The sequence below is a fragment of the Narcine bancroftii genome, chromosome 2 (assembly GCF_036971445.1).
Source record: "Narcine bancroftii isolate sNarBan1 chromosome 2, sNarBan1.hap1, whole genome shotgun sequence".
Lineage (NCBI taxonomy): Eukaryota > Metazoa > Chordata > Chondrichthyes > Torpediniformes > Narcinidae > Narcine > Narcine bancroftii.
This window is the reverse complement of record NC_091470.1, coordinates 149,453,142-149,476,855: the sequence shown is the minus strand read 5'-3', so window position 1 is coordinate 149,476,855 and position 23,714 is coordinate 149,453,142. Positions and strand designations below refer to the sequence as shown.

General features: G+C 38.9%; 1 protein-coding gene and 1 long non-coding RNA gene across 18 annotated transcripts in view; one reads left to right on the top strand and one right to left on the bottom strand.

Moving 5' to 3' along the window:
• prdm16 (PR domain containing 16) overlaps positions 1-23,714 on the bottom strand; it is an 829,575-nt gene that overhangs the window by 201,979 nt on the left and 603,882 nt on the right. The gene's annotated exons all lie outside the window — the stretch shown is intronic.
• The window catches only part of LOC138754356 (uncharacterized), a 92,549-nt gene that overhangs the window by 47,785 nt on the left and 21,050 nt on the right, over positions 1-23,714 (top strand). Inside the window, exon 7 of one of the 5 annotated variants that reach the window (XR_011351694.1) lies at positions 18,530-22,625. The exons of the other annotated variants lie outside the window; for them this stretch is intronic. This is a non-coding gene — a long non-coding RNA (uncharacterized lncRNA). Of the gene's footprint in view, positions 1-18,529; positions 22,626-23,714 lie in introns of those variants that run through there. 5 annotated transcript variants of the gene reach the window in all.

Sequence of the window (23,714 nt, the reverse complement as noted above, 5' to 3'; positions counted from 1 at the left end):
CTCGTGGGTTCCAAATCAGAAATAATGGCCTCGTGAAATTTATTGTTGTTTTTCCTAAGATTTTCTTTCTACAATTTATTACAAAATCCATCATACCATATCAACCTGTGTTTTTAATTAATAATTTTCAATTAAATGATTTCTGCATTACTCTTTATTGAAGTTGAAATAATGGAATATTAGGAAGTGTGGTTAATAGCTCTGAATTTGAATGATTGTCTGATGGAACAGATTTTGTGGGCCAAAAGCCCATTTCACATTATGTACTTTCTTCTACTCTCATCTCTTTATCAAATATCTCAGTATGCATTAGATCCCCAGGTAGTCCAAAACTCATTAGCAAATTTCTTTATGAAGCCACATTTTCTGAATTTACATGTAACTGTTCCAATTGAGATCATAATCCCAACTCTAGGGATTTCCAGTTTTTCAGTGCTACACAAATGAAAATCAGTGTCATTGCCATATATCAAAAGTAGAAATTGCATTGGTGGAGGTCAAGAGTTTTCAGTCTTTGATGCACACATAATGGCATCCTTGTGCTGAGTGCTAGGTCATATTGTTCTAAAGCATATCTATTGGTGAATATCTTCAACTCAACCATGCTTTATCAAAAGAGCCCACACAGCAAGGGTCATTTAGATCAGCACATTAACCCACAAATATGGAATATGGTTGAAACTAAACATCAAAAGCAAATCCATAATGTCGACAAAAAACATGCAAATTTTAAACAGATTCCTCTGGAAGTCAAGATGGAACTGGAATAACTATGAGGTGGCAGATCTACGAGCTATGCCAAAGAACTGTGTATATTTTTAAACATCAGTTTGCATGTGCAGCTCACCACATCCTTCCTGACAGCACGACTGTGGCACACTACAACATTAGTTTATCATGTAATAACTGACTTCTGATCCTATCATGCATAAAGAATATAATGGCACTTGAAATAAAGATTAATGCATTTGCTAATAAACACAGGTTATAATGTTAATCCTTTGAGCTTTCATGAGAAACTCACATACCCATTGTGCATATTAGGAATCTTAAACTTGGTTACATTAAACTGTGACCATAGCATATTCAAAGTTATTATTAATCACTAAATGCTTGGATCATCACTTGATCTCTGAATTTCATATATTCTCATTGCCATATGAGGCAGTTTAGCCCAACTCTCAAAACTATTCCCATACCTCTTATTACCACACTTATTTCCTTGAAATCTTTACCCTTTCACATGCCCATTCTTTCTCCTAATCCTTGCTATACTAGGGGCAATTTATAATTGCCAGTAACCTACCAGTGCACTTTTGGGTGTGGGAGTACACTGGAGCATGGGGAAAATCATGAAGAATCATGAAGAACATAGGAACTCCATGCAAGTAGCATGTGAGGTCAAGATCTAATGGCCATGCCAATGATCTTTGCAATACATAATGGAATGACAATTGTAATTGAGTTTCAATGATCTAAAAGAATGATGGCAATGAAATGCTGATAAATGACTGACTTGTGTTCCTCCAACCCTTAATAGGAGTTCAGTCAAGTTAATTTTTTGGAGTGCACAATTTTTAATAAAACTATTAATATTTTTGTGCAGGTGATTTGTGACAAAAAGATTTGATGTACTTGCTTTCTAAATGTACACATGCAGTCATAAATATATCTCTGTTCAGCAAATGAACCACAGAGATGTTCAACATAAAGATATGGCCTACAGCCATGTCAAGTTTTTTCCCATCTCCTCTGACCACACAAGGTCTGTTTTCTTTGATACCGTACCTTTTTAAGTGCACATCTGAATGTTTCTACATAGAGTGGTGGTATAAGACTCCATTACCTCCTCTGGCAGCATAGTCCAGATATCAAACAAATGAATGGCATCAGATGAGGTACAATGTTGAGAAATGTACAGGTCTAAAATTTGGCAGTAGAAATAAGCAAGCAGAGTACTATTTGTATGGGGAGAAAATTCAAACCTTGGAAGTGCAAAAGGACCTAGGTGTCCTCGTACAGGGAAACCTAAAAGTTAATAACCAGGTGGGATTGGTAGTGAAGAAAGCAAATGCTACGTTGGCATTCATTTCAAGAGGAATAGTGCATAAGAGTAAAGAGGTGTTGATTAGGCTCTATGGGGCACTGGTGAGACCTCATTTGGAGTACTGTGTGCAGTTTTGGGCCCCCTATCTTAGAAAGGATGTGATGTTGTTGGAGAGGGTGCAGAGGAGATTTACTGGAATGCAAGGACTAATGTATTGGAGGAATGAGAGGGGATCTCATAGAAACATTTTGAATTTTGAAAGGTTTTAACAGAGTAGATGTAGACAAGATGTTTCCCTTGGTGGGTGAATCAAGAACAAGGGGTCACAGTCTTAAAATTAGAAGTTATCCATTTAAAACAGAGATGAGGAAGAACTTCTTTAGTCAGAGGGTTGTGGATCTGTGGAACTCACTGGCACATACAGCAGTGGGAGAATTTAAACAGGAAATTGATAAGTATCTAATTAGTAAGGGTATCAAGGAATATGGGGAAAAGACTGGAAAATTGGAACTTGGAATGAGCATAGTTCAGCTTAATGTAGAGACATGAAACAGACTCAATGGGCTTAGTGGCCTGCTTCTGTTCCTTTATCTTGCGATCTTGTGAAGATCGCTCACTATTGCATATCTCAGATTCATTACAGCTATGCATGAAATGAACCAGCTTGGAGAGTAATTACTATTATTATGCAGGTAAATTTAGTTGATAAATGGTACAAAAGGTTACTTGGACACAAATACAAATTATGTTTAAAAATTTAAAATGAAGGTTGTTGATCTTTGTTGCTTGATGCTTCATTTAATTCCAGATGAGAAATGCTACGTTTATTGACATTCCATAAGATGGAATAGAAGTTAGTCAAGGCATGTAGAATTCGATGTTTAGTGGACATGGAATAGGGCAAAGTGAAATGGGGTTTGAGGTCACTTTGTTAGAGGGGGTGTTTCTGGAGGCCAACTGATCCGCATGTTTGTCGCAGATTCACACCATAGAAACAGGCCTTTCAACCTATCACATCATGCTGACCATCAAATATCAATTTATACTTATCCTATTTATCTGCACTTGGTTGTAGCCTTCTATGTCCTGGCTATTCTAATTCCCATCCAGATACTTCATGCAGTAATCACTTTCTAAGGCCACATGTCTCATATTGTCTGAGTGAAAGATAATTTCCTTAATTCCGTTCTGCTCACAGTAAGGCTCCTGCCCTGTCGTTTAACTGTCTTGGTTGTGTAGAAAATGCCTCTCTTAATTTTGTAGACCCTTAGCCTCCTAAACTCGAAGGAAAACCTACACAGCTCTTTTAGTTTTCCCTCATAAATGAAATGCTCTATCCTGAGCAGATACTGCTAAATTTCTGTTACACAATTTCAGTTCAATCACAGCCTTCCTATACATCTTTTAAATTCATTTTTGGGATGTGGTTGCAAGTACGGCATTTATTACCATCCTTATTAGCCTTTGAGAATATGCTGGTAAACTACTGTGTTTTGAGGAGGGAGTTCTAGTTCCCAGTGAAAATGAAGGAAGAGTGGATTATACTAATTGCAACAGTGAATATTCATTTATTGTCTATTCTTATTTGTTATATTTTTCTTGTGTAATTTAATTGAATAAATACATTGTTTATTAATGTATTTTATGTACCTGTGTATCTGTAGCAATAACAAGCAAGAAGAATTTTAGTCCACTTACAAATTATAAATGTTAAACTCTTGTTATGGACCTGAACTATTTTGTTTTTTGACTGAGGACCGGACTAAATTTACTGCTGGGAATTTGACAGCTGTAGTAGCACTAAGCTACCACTAGGAAATTTTGACAGCTACCAAAGCACGGGAACCACGCGCTAGAAGTCGGTGGGCTAACCTCTACACCAATGGGCAGAACTGGAGGAAGTGGTGGGCAGTTTAAAAAGCCCAGCCCACTAGTTTTGAGAGAGGTTAGTCAGTGGAGTGTGCAAGATTGACCAGTGCCTCTCCTGTTCCCTTCCAAAGAAGAGGACTTGTGTGCCAGAAGGGCACCCTAAGGAGGGCTTTGGAGGATCACCAGACCACTTAAGACAAGGTGTCCAAAGAAGAGGACTCGCATTCCAGAAGGGCACTTGCGAACCCTAAAGCAGGCTTTGGAGGTGTGAATCACATATAGTGACCAGGTTGTTATTGTGGAAATTCCTGGATAAAGGAAGTGAAGGGCTGTGGTAGCCCCATTTGAACCCCTTATGTTCACCCTGAAAGAATTGACATGAATGACGAGGGGGTTTTTGTTTTTTGTTTTGAGAATTTTGGTGATGTTTGGGGCTGTTTGCTACATAGAGATGGATTGATTGAACTGCCACTCAAGCCTTCTGGTGTGACTCTCCGGTATTTGCCTCTCACGGGCATTAAAAGAATGAAATATTACAACTTAATATTATAGAATTGCAGTAAAATGGCCCATTGTCTGAAAGGATTTTGTATGCAAGGAGCACAATCTTTCAGGCATTTTGTCTGGTCCAAGCTACTGGTAGGAATGTGCTTTTCTTAAAAATGTGTGGGTTGTACCATTTAACCTTTTATGAGTTGAATTTAATAGCAAAAACTTCATATGAATAATCTGGAAATTCATGTTGAACTGCACATTCAAGAAGTTCAATTAAAAAAAAATGTAATTTTAACAATACAGTATAGTAGAGAGCTCTTCTGGCCCATGAAACCCGTGCCACCCAATTACTCACAATTAATCAACCAATCTCATATATTTTGGAGGGTGGGAGGAAACTGGAACACCCAGAAAAAACCCACACAAATCTTGGGGAGAGACAGCTGTGGATTTGAATCCAGGTCTCTGGCTTTGCAAAAGTGTCACTCTAACCTCTATGCCACTCCAAAAACTGCAAACAAAATACCAAATTTAGCCATAAACTCTTTGCATTTGACACATAAGCATATTAGGAACATTTTAAAAAATAAATCACTCATTATCACCTCTCCCAAAGCGATGACATCTGTTAAGTATAGTTATTTTTATGGATTTGTCCAGATACAAAGTATCAGCAAACACAACATAATTTTGTGGAAAAATAACTCTTTCTTACAGATAACTAGTCTGAACAGGATTAACAAAATATTGTTTCCAAGAGCATACCTGCTTCGTAGATTTAGAATTTGAAAAGCATTTCCCTTTTTTTTCCATCAGCCAACCACATCCAAAACTCCAAGTGCTGATCTCTCAATAGAAACTCAGTACAAGTCTACACACATATTCTTTTGTGCATCTCAACAGTTCTAATTCTTTGAGAAGCAGTCCTATCGTTGTTTATTTTATAAAAGGATCATTGTATTCAATCGATCATTATGAAATACAAGTTCCATTGTGATGAGTAGCATTTAGTTAATTTAACACCTTGAGAATTTTGCAAACATGATCAACTAATGAATGAAAGGAGAAATAATATTTTAAATCCTAAAAATATGTGGAAATGTCCAGATAAATAAGGTTATTGTTGTACATTGGCGCCTTAGATTAGTTCATCACAGTGCTTAGGGACTTCCAGATATATGTAGGCTCGGACTCAGTAGTTGCAATATTCTTGGCACTTCATAGATGCAATAATCAAGCCAGGTACAGCTTCAGTAAAAGTATTCCCAAGACTGGTTAATTAAGTGTCCTTGATGAGCAGCACAGCTACATCATTATTTCAGCAGCCTAGGTTCATTCCTGATCTTATAAAGGCTTTCAGTGTGGAGTTTACATGTTCTCTCTGTGTTTGCGTGTGAGTTTCCTTCATTGTTCATTTGGGATAATAACAGACAACCTCAAGCTGAACACAAAGATCATTTCAGATTTGCTGTAACACGTGGGAAGTGGAGAAACCTTAAATTCACTTTTATTGAATTTATTCTGTTTAATCACATAATGATGCTGACACATTGCGTCCATTCAACTGACCTAAAAAAAATTTGCCACTGATTTTTGTTTGTATTCAGCCTCTTGTGTCAGTGTCCAATAATAGTAGGCCAGCATTGATGGATTCCAGTTGCCCTGATACTGCTTTTACATGGTCACAATGTCCTGGTGAAACCTTTCACCATGTTAATCACTGACTGCACCAAGACCAAAATATGACTGGAAGTCTCTCAAACTTCTACAGGAGATCATTCTGGCTGGGTACATCACTGCCTGGTATGGAACGCTAAGTGTCAGGAGAAGAATAAACTCCGCAACATCGCAAGCACCAGTCTTCACTCCATCAGGGATATTTACGTGAGGCGGTATCTTATAAAGGCAGCCTTTATTCTCAAAGACCTCAACCATCCATCCAGGCCATGTCCTCTTCACTCTGCTACCATTGGGGAAAAGGTACAGGAGCCTAAAGAGAAGCACTCAATAGCACAAGGACAGCTTCTTCCCCGCTGCCATCATATTCCTGAATAATCAATAAACCATTATTTTTATTATTTAATAGTAATGTTGTAAGATGGTTATAATATGAAAGTTTGCTCTATGATGCTGCTGCAAGACACTGAACTTCATGACTTTTTCGTGACAATAAATTCTGATCCTTTCTGATTCTAAAAGATCAGCAGGGAAGGAGTCCAAGTGCGGATGCAGAAAATGACTTTTCAATGACATGTTGCATTTCATGGTTTTTGTTATGCTGTGTAAACATTGTCTTAGTCAGGATAGATGCAGACAAGCTATAAAAGCAGCCCACACACACATACAGATGTTGTTGGATGATCAGAATATCTGAGGCTGCAACAGCTGCAGCAGGACACAAACTCCAGAGTTACATATGTGGCTGGGCAAAGGTTACTTCACTAGAAGCTTGAAAATACATCAGGGCAGGAAAGCGTGCCAGAAGGGACAACAGGGACTTCACATCAACAGCTACTTTTTGAGAAACAGGTCGAGTCAGTCGACTGGTTCAGCAGAAGGACAAAACCCAAAGTCTGCAAGACATCAATACCCCTGTACCAGTGGAGGATAAGCAAGGTACAGGAGAACAACCTGAATCCAGTCCATTTTGACCGCCAATGGAAAAGAAGATCCAGGGGTGAAAGCCATTGATCAAGTGGCCAAATTTTGCAAGAAGGCAATGTAGGGGGAGGTCAATGCTGACCTCTGCAACGTCTTAGAGAGACTCAAAGGCAACACCATGAAGAAGTTGGAAAGAATGAGAGAATTAATCTATAGCTATGGGGCAGAACATTTTGGCTTGCAAGAGAGGAAGACTACACCGATGATCCCCACTAAATCCATGAGACAGAATAGATTGCCTGGTCAGAGAGAGGAGGCAGCTGAAGGAACAATGGAGGAAGGCCACAGAGGAGGAGAAGGAAGGCATCTCCACTAAGAGATCACCATCCTACCTTACATGCCACCAATCCATCCACTGGAACACCAATTTGATATCAGCCCACCTAGATGGAGTGAGGTAGAGAAAATTGTACATAGAGCAAGGGCTGCATCAGTCCCAGGTCCCAATGGATTGCCATACAAGCTCTACAAAAATGCACCAGATGTTTTCCAGTTCCTCTGGAGGTTCATGCAGATAGTATGGTGTAACTAGGGGTTACCACCATCCTGGCGGAGAGCAGGAGGAATCGTGATTCCAAAGGAAAAGGGTTCATAAGAAATCAGCCAATTCCACGAGATCAGTCTCCTGAACGTTGAGGGAAAAACCTTCTTTAGTGTGGTGGCTCATAGACAAAGGAATCATCTGATTGATACATCAATTCAGAAAGCGGGGATCTTGGGCTTCTCTGGCTGTCTGGAACAAGCTTGCACTATTTGGCATCAGATCCATGTCGCCTTTGGCTTGGTTCCCCCATAACCTCCTCTGGACTGCTTTCAACATTTTTGGGGTTCATTAAGGCCTTCGAAAAGGACATGCAGATATGTTTGATAACAGAAGACTACACCTCAGCATGGAAACATCTGGAGGTGGGAATCATGACTGGTTGTACCATCTCCCTACTAGCCTTCACCATGGCCATGAAGGTGATCATTAAAGGATTTCGATGGGTAGTTGGAGGGCAGCATAATAAGATCTGGCTTGAGACTGCTGCCTATCAGAGCACATATTGATGATCTCACAATACTGTAAGCCTGTTGAGGAAGCTTCAAGAGAACATTGAGCAGGTTCAGATGAAGATCAAGCTGAGTCAGTCCAGAAGGATCTCCATCATTAAGGGAAAGCTGGTAGATTAACGCTTCTACAAGGGCAATGAGACAATTCCAACAGTTTTCAAGAAACCAGTGAAAAGCTTAGGTTGGTGGTATAATGCATCCCTCAAATACAGAGCAAGTACATCAGCTCAAGAAGGATACCGTCAGTGGCCTTGAGAGAATCTTGAGAACCTTGAGAGGTTACACTACCTGGCAAGTTGAAGCTCTGGTTTATGCAGTTTTGGCTCCTTTCACACCTCATGTGACCACTAACCCTGTATGAAGTTTCAGTCTCGAGCATGGAAAAGCTGGAAAGACTGATCAGCTCATACATTAGGAAGTGGCTTGGTCTTCCCAGATGCCTCAGCAGCATAGAGTTCTTCAGCAAAGGACTCCTAGGACAATCCATTTCCAAGCTTTCAGAGGAGTATAAGTGCACCAAAGTAAGACTGGAGATGATGTTAATAGAGGCGAGTGATCTATTTGTAGCTCAAGCTGTTGTCCTCCTGGATACTGAGGGGAAATAGATTCCATTAGAAACAACTAAGCAAGCAGAGGCAGCACTCAAGCATAGGGACATCGTGGGCCAAGTGCAGCAAGGGAGGAACAGTCTTGGTCTTGAGGCCAGTACACCAGCCTGGAACAAGGCTGCTCTGTTTCAGAGATGTAGGCTTGTGACAAAGGAGATACATTGGAGGAAGCACCAAAGTATGCACAGGTGTCACTTTGACAATGCAAGGGCAATGGATGAGATGGGAGGGAGTGGAGAAAAGGAAGATCTCCTGGAAAGATCGTAGAAGATGGAGACATTCAGAGTGAACTTCACCATCAGGGCTGCAATATGATGTCTTGCCATCTGCCATGAATCTCAACCAGTGTTATGGAGAGGACCCCACACGCTCCCTCTGCCCGACTTCATTAAAACTAAAACATATTTTGGTGGGCTGCAAGATCAGCCTCAATCAAGGCCAATACACCTGGCATCACAACCAGATGCTACGGTATCTTGCAGCAGTGCTGGAAAATCAGCGGACGAGTGTTAATGCTCTACTTTCCCCCTTCTTCCCACTGGCCATTAACAGCATTTGTCCAGGAAGGTGAGAGTCAAGCCAGAATTGCCAAATAAAGATCAGATTGCGGGCAGCTAGGCAAGGCCCGAAATTGTAAGATGGCGCCAGACTTAGGCCAGAGGATCCGTTTCTTAAATGAAATTACAGAAACCAACCTCAGACCAAACCTTGTGCTGTGGTCAGCAACACTCCATCTAGTTTATATAATTGAGCTTACAGTGTCCTGGGAGGATGCAGTGGAGGAGGCCTATGAGCACAAGAAACTGAGGTACATTAAGCTTGCAGGTGATGTGCAGCAACAAGGCTGGAAGGCAAAGGTCAGAGGTTAAAATAGGCTGCAGAAGATTTGTAGCCCTATCAACATCAAGGCCTCTCTGGGAGTTGGGAGTGCAAGGAAAGATACACCAACAAGCAGATGGTGCTCAAATGGGTAGTCAGTGGCTCTGAATGAGGAGAAAGGATTCCATCTGGCACCCAAGTGAGTGAATGGCATCTAGGGGATGAGCCCGGGACACCAGGATTCACTGCTGAACTCTCCGGACATGTCGTGGGACTATCAGGAGAGGAAAAAGGAGAGCACCCACTTGACAAGCCAGAAGATGTCACCATTCACTTACCTACCTGCTAGAGTCTAAGCAGCAAGTCTCAGAAGTACAATAAGGAATATTAACATCTAGTCCTATATAACATACATTAACAGTGCCCAGTCAGGATAGAGATTTAATCCCATAGAAAATACACTTAAATAAATTTAGTATCCTTATCAAGTATATGATCAATTAATAGGGATTCACAATGGACTGTGGACTGATGGAGACTGGCTGAAAGGGTACCAGGTATCAGAACTGGGGTGTGAGAGGGTGCTGAGGACGCTGAAGGGTTTCTGATTGTGTCGGAGGTTCGGATTTGGAGCTTTGGCTGCTGATGGTTTGGACTGGACTCTGTGTGGTTTTGGCACAAACTAGAAGGGCCAAATGGCCTGTTTCCTGTACAGTCGTGTTCTATGGTCCTGTGGCTGCGGAGGCTGCAGGAGCACTGGAGGTGAATCCATGGACTTACAGTGACTCTGAGGGGATTCTATTTTACTTCTCTTTGTCTGACTGTAAGAAGCGCTTCAGGCAATTTCTACAGATAGCGAACCTATCTGCCTTATGGCAGACGAAAACTTACCTGATACTGGATATGGGATCAATAAATGTGGTTTATATGTGGTACAAATTTAATGCACCATATAGGGCATAAATTAATATAGTATCTAAACCAGACACAGGTTCAAAAATATGACAGTCATATTTGCATACAGCTCAGTAAACCCAGTAGCCTAATTGTGTACAGATTCAGGGACAGATTCAAGAAGTCCAGTTCTGCCTCAAAGAAAGAAACAAAAAAAGACTGATATAAGTAAGTATCCCCATCAAGTACAGATGAAATTCATATCCTTAATCGTACAAGTTCAAATCACATAGAATCCACATGAGAGGATAATAAATACAATATTTACACCAATAAGTTTAATAAATAAACAAACCAGTGGTAGGCTTGGCCAATGCCATGACAATACTGGGTTTAAATTCAATCATAAAGTATCCACAATGGGTATGGATTCAATAAATGCTGTTGTACGCAAGACAAGTTTTGGATATCCAAAGCCATTACTAAGTGTTCATTAAATGCACGATTCACAGGTCCAGTGAATTCAGGAAATACACTGGGCATAGCTTTAATAAACACAATTGTCCTATGTAATTCCCCATCAGGTTAAGATCATATAATATTCTGTTTCAAATAATGCTGTAATAGCATTATGTCATGGCAATGCAGGCCCAATAAAGTGGGTATCCGCTGTGGATACAGGTTTATTAAAAGGAATACCTACAGCATTTATCAAGGGCACGGATTCAAAAAAGGTCAATGAATGCACCACCCATACACCACAGCAATAATTTCATGATTCATTCCAGGTATAGGATCAATGTTCACCATGAGGTAAATATTTCAAAAATGTAGTACTCACATTAGAGTCATGATCAATTAATTCAGAACCCATAAGGCTCAATGAATGCAGCATCTATAAAAAGGCATAGCTCAATAATTACCATAATCAATAATATAGTGCTAACTTTGGGAACCTATTCAATAAATTAACAATCACACAGGGCACAAATAAATGCACTACCTACATTCACTTCAGCTTCAATAAATGCTGCACTCATCCTGGGGTAAAGCTTTAAAAATGGCAAGTACTGGATCAATACATATAATGCCTACAAGATGTTTAGATTCAATAAATGCAAACTCATCTTACAAAAAGATTCCGTAAATGCCAGTTTCAAATAATGTGGTAAATACTGTTCTTCAGCTAACTAAAGTCCATAGCCATGATAGATTATATTCAGCATGGAATCTCCCTGAACCTGTACCATGAACTCACAATTTGTACAGATTCAAGGAGATTCCACACTGAATAATGTGTAGGAGAGAGAGTAGGAGAGAAAATATTGAATGAGACAATAGAAGAGAATTACTTAACTTGCTGGAAAAGGATTACTTACTTTTGATCCCAGAGTATCAAAAGCGCTACATTCTCAGCCATCCTGCTAATTTCTTCATAACTTGATTGTTCTGCAGATAGCATTTTGCATCATAATGTTTCACAATAGCTTAATAAATGTTATATCAATTCCCTTAATGTCCTAGGAGGCAAAGGACTAACCACAACTTCAACTTTAGGTTTATGTGGAATCAAATTCACTTCAGCTGGCAAATCAGTATGAAGTACTATAAATGCCACAACTTTATATAGACAAAGAAACTTGCTACAAGAGGAAAAATGAACTAATATTTCACTATCCTATGAGTTTTATACAAAAGATCTTTAAAACAACTAATGAGAATAGGATTGGAGGTTGGGTGAACAGATTGCTAATGTTTATAACATCCCGGAAATTAAAGTACATAGTAGTTATTCTCTATGCTCACATGCGGACAAAAACATTAGTTTGCACACGTTTTAACATGATAGCATTAGTGTCCAAAGGAAGTCCCACTCATCAGGAGATTCAGCCTACGGTAGCTGACATGGTTGCAAAGTCGTCATCATCAATGGATGTTACACTCATCTCTCCCCTATTGACAGAAACTGCATTAATAGTATACCATCAAAGGCCTCCATTGTTAGTTTCTAGTAAAATAAATAACAAATTCCACTGGAAGTCTACTAGGAGAGATGAAGATGCTCAACCGGAATACCAATGTGATGAATTCTCCCTACATATCCCTAGCAACTTCTGGTGCTGCTGTATTGTAGCTGCCATGAAGAAATCTCTTTAAAATTTGTACTTGTCATGATTTAGAACCAGAAAGACATAACACCTTTGATCGCTTTGTGCAGAACAAACTCCTTACAGATTGTGCCAGATTTGAACCCGAATTGGTAGTACAGTAATTTTTAAATTTTAGGCATACAGCATGATAACAGGCCCTTTCAGCTCACAAGTCCGTGCTGTCCAATTACACCCAGTTGACCTACAACCCCTTTATGTTTTGATGGGTGGAGGAAACCCACACAGACACGGAGAACGTACAAGCTCCATACAGATAGCAGCGTAATAACATCGTGCTAACAGCTGTTGCTGTTTAGGACAATGCAGACCCACTTTAAAGCAGCAAACAGGATGAACACTATTTCAGGTAATTTGTTCCACTTTTGTGATTTTTTTGGGGGGATGGTCCATTTGGATTATCTGCCTCACACCTTGGGCACATCATTATCAGAGTGAATCTTAAGATAAATATCTCTCTTCATATGGAATGTAATTTAGCCAGTGAATAATTACAACCCGAGTTAAAATACCACAGAATAAGGTAGTGAATTTGAGGTGGGATAAGAAAAAAAGGACGTCGTGGTTGTCTGATAACCATGAAGATTTTCTTTGCTTTCAGAATTCATATCTGATGCTGGGTACTAATGAAAGACACGTATTAGCAGTAGCAGTGCTCAGATGTTAAGAGTTGAACAACAATATAGGCAAGAATAATCAATGCCTTTCTGTCACTTCCCTGTAAGGGATACACATTCCTTACAGATAAAAAGTGAGGATATAGCCTCTTGCCCTTGGAAACTCCTTACTTCTGTGCTGAATACTACTTGAATTGTGCTTATTTATGGCAGGGAGAACTGATACCCATCAGTTCTAGACAACTTTGCTGTCTGACAGAATAGCTTGTCTGGAGCACTGTGTGTGGCACTCACTATACACCGTTGAAAGCAGCCCGAAAAACAGACAGCATATTTTTGTTTCCCTCTCTGCCCCCAATTTCCCTTCTTGCCAAAAAAATGAAGATGCACAACATAGGTACATCATCCAAAAATAGTGCCATTGTATTGAATCACCCCCACATGTGGTCTAGACATAAATAAATCATAAAGAACCACTTTCTAAAATGTATGGGGTTGTAGGTTAATTTGGGTGTAATTGGATGACGCAGCTTTAAAGAGCTAGAATTGGCTTCTACCTGGCTGTAAATAAAAAATTAAAATGTAAAATTTTAAAAATTTAACCACACAAATAGTGTTTTCTGCACACAGCAATTTTTCAGCTGCTACCATAGGGAGCATCACCAGGCTGAGAATGAGAATGCTGAACAACGAAGGGAACTGTTCACATTAACCATTCAAGACTCTCATATTTGTGAAACTATTTATTTGTTTGCATTGATAAATACATGTCCTGTTTATATATTGTTTGTCTATTTGTGTGTTATGTCTGGTTGTATGTCTGCATGTTTTGCAATGAGGTCTGGAGAATGCTGTTTTGTCGGGTTGTACTTGTACAATCAGATGACAATTAATCAAGATTCATAGTTCCATTCAAGTGGAAATACAAGAAGATATCATGGTGGAGAAACCTTCTGGCATGCTGTCTTCATAGGTTGGAGCATTTAATATGGAACTTGGGATGTTCACAAGATCACAAGGTATAAGAGCAGAGGTAGACCAATTTAATCATGAGCTGATCTTTATTACTCAGCCCCACTCCCCCTTCTCCCCATAACCCTTAATGCTCTGACTAATCAAATACCTGTCAATTTCTGTCTTAAGTACACCAACAACTTTGATTCCAGTGCCATCTGTGGCAATAAGTTCCACAGACTCATGACCGTCTGGCTAAAGAAATTTCTCTGCATTTCTATTTTAAATTGATGTTCTTTTATCTTGAAATTGTGGCCTGTTTTCCTAGACTCCCCTACCATGGGAAACAACTTTGTTACATTGCATCTTTAGTAAACCCTTCTTAGAATACAGTTCTGGACAATTCTGGTTATCATATTACAAGACATATATTCTTTCAGGAGAATTTCACCAAGATGTCTGGATTGGAGAGTTGTATAGGCTGGATTTGTTTTCCCTGGAGCTTGAGGGTAACTAGATAGAGGTAATATAAAATTATAAGTGGTAGAGATGTTAGTCAAAATCTTTATCATATAACAGGGATCAGTTCATGATTAAATAAAAAAGGGAATAAGTTTGAGGTGAAAGGAACAAGTTTTAAATGAGATCTGTGAGGAAAGTTTTTACATGAAAAGTGGTTGATATCTGGAGTAAAACATGAAAGTCTGCAGACTCCGCAGTTGAAGTAAAAATGTCTGTGCAGTCTTCAGCCGGATGGCATTAACTGTTCTGCTAACCTATTCCCCTTTCCTCCTCCCTTCCCCTGTCAGCTCTCCACCCCCTTCCCTCTCTATTCACCTAGACATCCCTTCTGTCCTTGCTTGCTGCTGTGCCCTTCCTCCCTCCTCTCCTGCCTCTGTGACCACGCTTCTTCCCTTAACCTTTTATTCGAAAGCCTGTTGACATTTTTCCATACCTTGATGAAGGGCTCAAACCCAAAATGCCAGTTATGTAATTTTATCTTTGCTACACAAAGGACACTGTTCAAACTGCTGAGTTTCTCCAGGTTGATATCTAGAATTCACTGCCAGAGGAGATATTATGTCAAATATAATCACTACATTTGAGACACATTTAGAGAGGCACTTCAATAGGTTAGGGATGGAAGAATTTGGACCTCATGGACTAATTGGATTAGTGAACACAGGCACAAAGATAAGCCTGGATATGGTGGGTTATGTTGTACAAGTCTATGAATATAATATGGAGCAAGTCACTGGAGCATGTCACTATTATAAAAGGAAGTGAGGGCATATCAATATACTGCAACAGGTATCGGGAATGCACCAGTGTTTGCAATAGTCTGCCACGTATGCATTTAAAGTATACATTTGGCAGAAAATTTGAACATTCTGACCCCATTGGAAACTTGTATTTTGGATAATCACTGAATGGCTGTGTCTAATTGCCAATACATGCCAGAACCATGAGTAATATTCAAATAGTTGCTTTATTACTTGAAGGGTTGTGCTTCTTGTCCACTCCAACCTTAAAAGAGGCCCAATGTTAAATTTTCCATTTATGCACAGATTTGATTTGGGCTACCAAAGTAACTTTTCTTTTTGTTTTTTTTTTCTCTCCATGCAATACAATCCTTGCTGTGTTAAATTTTATGACAGTGTTGTCAAATGGAGGAGTATTGGAATTTCATATTGCAGCCTCTCACTATTCTCTTCTGCTCAGTTTTGTTTCCTGCTGGATGAAAGTCAAGCTTTGCCTTGTAAAAAAATTGCTTTATCTTTTTGGCCTCTGACCTCAAATCATTGCAACTTATTTTGTATTTAATTTCCAGCTTCCTATTTGGGTGATCGTGGCTCTTTCCTAATTCATATATTCCCTTCCATCTCATCCTTCTCTAATCCAACTGTGACAAAGCCTCTTTACTAGTTGGATCGAAAGGAAACTGTGTGGTCAGTGTAATTTGAAATCCCATTTGCTAACTACAACTGCCCCCACCCAAATCCCCAGGCTAATAAATTCAACCTCCTGTTGTTCTTCCTTCATCACCTTGCTGCTAGGAAACACATGATGAGAGTCATGAGAGGGGGTTGCAAAGGGAGGTAAGCAAAAAATGAGGGCTCTCTTGAAAAATAAATAATTTCTTTCCACCTGCCCTTTTCAATACTCCTTTTAATGAATACTGCACATTGTCAGAATTGAGAACAATAATACAATCAAGTCTGCAGAATGAACATCCAGACAATTCTAAAACACTTCATCTTCATTTTGCAGTTGAGATCTCTTCTCAATCTTTCAGCATGTCTGTTGATGCTCAAGTAAACTAAAGTGAAGATTATTTAAAAAAAAAATGAAAAGATAAAATTCAACCTTTAAACAGGTTACTTTTGCATCAATATTTCTTTTGGTGTATTTCCAAAGTAGAGCAATGTCTGAACTTTTGTATCCAATCTATCCTTCTAAAAGCATTTACACTAGTGTCATGCATTCTTTGTGCCAGGTGTACTCCTTTCTCCTACAACATTTAATATTTGTCTTTTTCCAAACAATTATTTTTTAGCAATTAGCAAGATTATAACTGAATTCCATATTCAAGCTACCTTAGCAGTTACTTTGCTCACATTCAAGGTACCTTAGTAGTTATTTTGCTCGTCTCCCCTTTTGTTTTGGATTATCTCAGAGATAAAGTTGAATGGAACAATCTTTTAATTTTTGACTTAAACCATCCTCAATCCAATTAAATAAGAGTGAACACTCAGGTTTCTCTTCATGTGGCGGTACATTTCCTGCCCTTTCCAAATTTGGAACATTTTGTTATTTTCATGAGCATAATGTAACATTGCTTTCATTTACATAGCCTTTAACACAGAAAACGCATAGATGGTGCCATGGAATGAACACTGTTAGAAAATTGATGTCACAGGTTTTAAGAAAGTAAAAAAAAGCGGTGAAGGCCTAGAAAAAGACTTCCAGATAGCAGGATTGATGTTATGAAAGACTCCACCATCAATAGGTGAAGAGTGAAGGAGTTTGTATAGAATTATAGAATTGGAAGGGTTGGGAAATTTTACAGGATTTGAAATGGTTGCAGAAGTAGGGAGCATTGATTTATATATATCTTGATATTTAGAGGTTCGCTCTGTATGTAAGGAATTTGTATGTTGCCCCCATGGGTTCAAAGATGCACAAAGTTAGGAGTTGATTGGTCACATGGGCATAATTGGCCAGTGAGGACCTGTTACCCTACTGGATTAAAATTAAAATATATTATTTATTGCTTTAAGAACTAATAATCATGTTTGTTTTGATATCTGAATCATTCTGTAATCTATCTACTAAATAATTAAGAAGAAAAAATTAATGGTTTATATGAATGCTTTCAGAATCTCAAGATGTCCTGATACACATCACACACAAGTAGCTATTGTTGTTATCAGGTGTGGAAATAGGACAAACATTAAGGGCATATTAAGCACCCAGAGACTGCAAGGTAATTAAAATGCAGATATTGCTAGTCTGTTTTGGCAATGTTGTTCGAGAGATAATTATAGCAATATATTCTACATTTTTCTGGATACTTAAAACTTGTGACAGTTTCCAATTCTATTGAAAAGTCGTGAAAGTGAATCATAAAAATATTGTTCTCTCTCCAAAACTGCTACCTGGTTTACCAATTTTTTCAAATTATTATTGTCATATATGAGGGCTTCCTTTCTTCTTGCAATACATTCATAGATTGTCAAATATTTTATCTTATCAAATCTTCCAAATTATGACAAAAGTTGAATGACTTGATTAGCATTCAAAATTGTCTTTATTTGCTTCTTTGGCACAGCCATTGGGTTTTTCCATTTCTCCTTCTATGAAAGAAAAGTTGTCCAAATAAAGAACTTCACAAATTACCTTATTCTTTCTTTAAAAAAAATCAAAGAAATGTCTTCAAACCATGGTCCTTGTGTCTCAAGCACAATTCATTCCATGTGAGGAATATCAGATCGACTTCTCCAGAGTGCAGAAAATCTTTCTCCTCCTAAAATAACTATTGATGTTGAAGTAAGGATTGAAATGGCATGGTGCAATATTATTGAGGCATGCTTAACACATTCAGAACATTGCTTCAAGCAAGAATATTTGGATTTTACTTGATCTAAAGTATCTGGCATAAGAGCTTGGTGCAAATTGTTAACTGTTTGATTGCAGATACCAAGAGCATAGTTTTATATTATAGGTTAATAAAACATGAATTGCAGTGTAGTTAGAATGATAATGTTTAAAGCAAGCAACGCTGTAATATATGCATTTTACCTTTTATTTTCAATTAAGTATACAAATGTTTGTGCTTTCCAGCAGGGATTAATGGAAAATAATTACGAAGGGATCTTTGGCTTGGTTTAATCCCCATATGAACCAGAAGAATGGAGGCCAATAATAATCTCTGTCCCAGATGAGAACAGCTGAGGACGAGCATTCCTAGATCAACTGGGAAAGCGTGCCAAGAAATGGCAGATGGAATTGAACTCAGACAAGTGCAAGGCACTGCATTTTTGGTAAATTAAACCAGGGCAGGACTCACATAATAAATAGCAAGACGAGGGAGAATGCTGTAGAAAAGAGAAATCTAGAAGTACAAGAAGGTATTTGTCAGATAGGTAAGGTGAATGATCAGAGTCTTTGTTTGCAAGTCAGAAACCAGGTGAGAGGGGAAAGATTTAAAAGGGACATGCCAGGCAACCTTTTCGTACAAAGAATGGTGAGTTGTGGAATAAGTTGCCAGAGAAAGTGGTAGGGGTATTGGTTTAAAGACATTTGGATTTGAAGGATATGGACCAAATACAAGTGACCATTAATAGCTGCCTATGTTCCAGCTCGACCTTCAGAAAAACAAATGCACTATGGCTACCTCTTTGTCTTAAAGTCATGGAATTTGACAGCATGGAAATAGACCCACAGGCCCAATTTGTCTATGCTAAGCCACATGGTCTCCTGCTTTAGCCCTACTTACACCCACCCCCCCCCCTCCCATCTTTGGCACATATCCCTTCAAGCCCCTCCCATCCATGTAGTTATCCAAGTGCTTCTTAAAGGAATCCATCATGCCTGCTTCTACTACTTTGTCTGGCAGCTTGTTTCATGTGTCCATCATCCTCTGAATATGTCCTACCCCTCAAATCTTATAGTTATGCCATCTTATCTTAGATACTCTTATTCGAAGAAACAGACAGTCACTATTCACTTTAACTATACTCCTCGTGATTTGTAGACCTCAATAAGATTCATTCCCAACCTCCTACCCTCTGAAGAAAACAGGCCTAATTTCACCAGTCCCTCGTGAGAACCCAACTCAACTTTCCAAATCGCGGCAATAACTTTGTGAACCTCTTCTGAACCCTTTCCAACTTTATAATATCCTTCCTGTAACTAGGTGAATAAACCTGCGCTTATTATTCTAAGTGTTGCCTCACTAACATCTTGTATAACTTCAACATGATTTCCCAACACTTATATTCAATCCCCTGACTGATGAAGGCAATCATCCCAAACCATCTCTTTACTACTCTGTCTACCGGTGCTGCCTTCTTTAAAAAGTTATGCTTTTGCACCCTTAGGTCCATTCCTTAGGGCACAGCCATTAGCAGACTAAGTTTATCCAAGTGCAATTTATCCTCAAAATTCTCCATTGAACTGCATTTGCCATTCCTTAGCCCAGTTCATCATCCAATCTAGATCCCATTACAAGCCCAGGCAATCTTCTTCACTGTCCACCATGGCACATATTTTCACATTATCGGCATACTTACCTTGTCACAAACATTCCTATCCAAATCATGTATATACTGTATATTACAAAAAGCAAGGGTCCTAGTACAAACCCCAAGGCAATCCACTGGTCTTCCAGTTTGAAAATTTACCCTCTACAACCACTCTCTCACCACTATCACAATCTAATTTTTTTAATCCACTTGTCAATTAAAAAAAATGTAGATATACAGCATGGTAATAGGCCCTTCGGACCCATGAGCCTGTACTGACTAAAAAACCCTCATGTACATTTTTGAAAGGTGGGAAGAAACCAGAGCACCAGAGGAAATCCAAGCAAACATGGGAAGAATGTACAAACTCCTTATAGACTGGCTGGATGGCTTTGTATCCCATGTGCACAAACATTCCATGATCAAACTAGGCCCTTATCAAATGCTTACTATAATCCAGATAAATAACATCAATTATCTTGCTCTCATCTACCTTCTTTGTCACTGATGAACTATCAATAACTTCTAGAAGTTGATCAGACTGATAGGCATTTATTAGCATAAACTGACGGCACATCTCATGTTCCTGCTCTGAGTCCTGAGCTTGTTCTGGGGTGGGGTTAAGGTGTTGCTGCCTTTATTATGGGAATCAAGGGGAAGGAGCCACAGGTACAATCAGCAAGGGATGGCCCAGCCTTACATGTACAAACAGTAATAGTCGTTCCACCATAGCCACCTCTACAAAAATAAATGATCAAGCTTGTGAGACACAATTTCTCAAGCACAAATCCCTGCTGGCTCTTCCTAATCTTTCCCTCTCTCTCTAAATGTTGAAAGAGACTATTTCTTAAAATTCTCTCCAGCAATTTCCTTACCACTGATGTCAGACTATCAGGTATGTAGTTACCTTTTAAGAAGAGGCCAAAATCAAGTCCTCTGGAACTTCTCCCATCCTCAATAATGAGTTAAAAATGTCTGTTAAGTCCCCAATAATTTCATTCCTTCCTTCCCAAAATATTCTGGACCTAGAGATTTATCTACCTTGATATGTTCTAATACCACTAATGATGCAAAGATGTCCTAGGCTATTATTAGTTTCATCCCTCATCTCCTATTCCTGCTTATCCTGCTTCACAGGAAACACATTCACAAAATATTCATTTCTTCCCCACCTCCTCTGCCTCTACACATAGATTCCCCCTTGTGATCTTTAAGGAAATCTATTCTTTTCCTTGTGACCCTTTAGTTCTTAATACACGCAAATCTTTTTTGGATTATCCATTATGCTGTCTGCTAAAGTCATCTCAAACCCCTCATTATTTTCCTCTTTACTATGCTCTAACATTCCTTGTACACCTCAAGGGATTCCCTCAAACCTGTCTTCCTGTATCTGATCTATGCCTCGGTTTTCTTTCTGATCTGTGCCTCTATATCTCTTGTTAACCAGGATTCCTTTACTTTGCCATTTCTGCCCCTTCCCTCACTGGGGACATGGTTATCCTTGGCCTTCCTTATTACACTCTTAAATGCCTACCATTTGGCAGCTGTGTTTTTACCCTCAAACATTTGCATTCAGTCAACTATTGCAAACTCCAGCCTACTCGTGTCAAAATTGGCTTTGCTCCAATTTAAGATTCTAACTTGAAAACGAGTGTTATTCTTTTCCATAATGATCTTTAAGCAAATAGAATTGTGATAACTGGTCCCAACGTGATCCCCTAATTATACAGTTATCTGACCAGCTTCATTCCCCAGTAGTTCTAATATTATCCTTTCCATTGTAGGTCTATCCATTAATTGCTGTAGAAAGTTCAGGACACTTTTTTTTTTTTTTTTTTTTAATTTTTTATTTTTAAGTTCAGGACACACTTAACAGAATTCACTCCATCCAATTCCCTAACACTTTGGGATTTCTAGTCAATGTTAGGGAATTTGAAATCTTTAACAATAGCAACTTTGCTATTTTTACAGACATTAGCAACCTCTCTTCATAGCTGATCCTCTCACAACTGGTGACTGCTTGGTAGCCTATAGTATAAACTATCTTTGATTAATTTTGCACTACCAACAACACCCAGCCCCGCTCTGACTGCTATTTCCACTGTTTCTATTGCACCTGTAACTACGGCATCCAAGAACTCTGCACTGCCAGTCCTGGTCCTTCTACATTCATTGTCTCCATTATGGCTTCACTATCCCATGGTCTATCCCTATCCCATGGTCTATCCCTATCCACGCCCCAAGCTTGTCTGCTTTCCCCTCAAGGCTTCTTGTGATATTTGTTTACCTGTCTTACCCTAAAGTTTGTTCTCCACTATCCTGTTCTGCTTCAATGCTTTTCCTTTGCCTTCCTTACTATCTTTAGCCATTTCAATCTCTCATTCTCCATCATGAATCCCAACATCCTACCATAAAGCTTTGGCTGTTTCTGAAAAATGTTTGGCCATTACCTGGAAATCTGATTTAGTTTTAGGAATGCAAAGATGGCATACTGAAATAAATCGTGTATTCCTTTAGAAAAGATAATGTATAATTTGAGGGATAAATATCATTTTTTTTGTAAAAGTATGGAGCCCATACCTAAAAATTCTTGGTTTGAAGATTTAATCTCTCAATCCATTCCAGTGTGGTGTCTCAGTTTTCACAGCTAAATACGTAAAAGTTTTTTAAAGGATGGCTTCCTTTCTTCTTTCTTAGTGGGTAGAAGGGTGAGGAGGGTGGGTGTTAGTGGGGAGGGAGAGGGAGGTGGGGGGGTTATTCAATTATATATTTTCTGTATTAATATATTATAATTGATATATGATTTTAAAATTATAAATAAAATATTTTTAAAAACTTGAATATTTATTTTCTACATCTTATCCTTTTAACCCCAACCTGTGATCAATTGACTGTTTGCAGGTGAAGACGTGCACAGTGGATCTTCTCTCTATTTAGTTGAGTGCCTGGGTGCTGAAAGAAGGATGATGCTTATTAGTTTATATTTTCTTAAAAAGACAGAGGGTACATTGTGTGCTGGACAGTGAGTGTGGCCTTGCTTGCAGCTAAGCAGCCCCATACTGAGACAAAACAGTGCAGTGCTGTCAAGTCTATCTCAAACTGCTGAAAGAAGTAATATTGCTCCAGTTATACAAGTATGGTGATTACTGTCAAATAGACCGACAAACACTGACAGTCTTTTCACAGGAGGAATTCAAATGGTGTCAAAATTACAAACTGTAATAGAATAGATTTTGGCACATTACACTCCAAAACAGCCTTGTGACATTCAGCCTCCCATGTCTTCAGAATCTGTCTAAAATAAGTCAAAAGGAAAAGAAAGATAAAAAGCTAAGAGGTACCTTCTTTTTATATATACACAGACTTGTCAGTATATTTCCATCTAAATACTGTTGCTTTTCTTTGGACTTTTAACTTTAATCTATATTGTAAATGTCACATTGTCATCTTTGGTAATAGACACCTGCGTACGATAGCCTTATGAACTTAAATTGAGGCATTCCTCTTGTAACATTTTTCTTATTGCTTCCCTTATCAACCTCAAAGGCTCAGTCCAGTTTGGCATTGCTGAGTGAATAATTGTACGGAGGATAATGCTGCAGCAACAGTGTCCAGAGATGAAAGAGTTAGTGGAATTTCTAGTGTGGCATTAGAGCTGGAAAATTAGAACTTTAAACTCTATACCACTGCCCAGCGCTCAGAAGTTCTGATATTGCCGAGTACTACAAAGGCTGAGCCAATTGGGAAGCAAGTCAAAGCCAAGCATTATCAACATGTGGTAG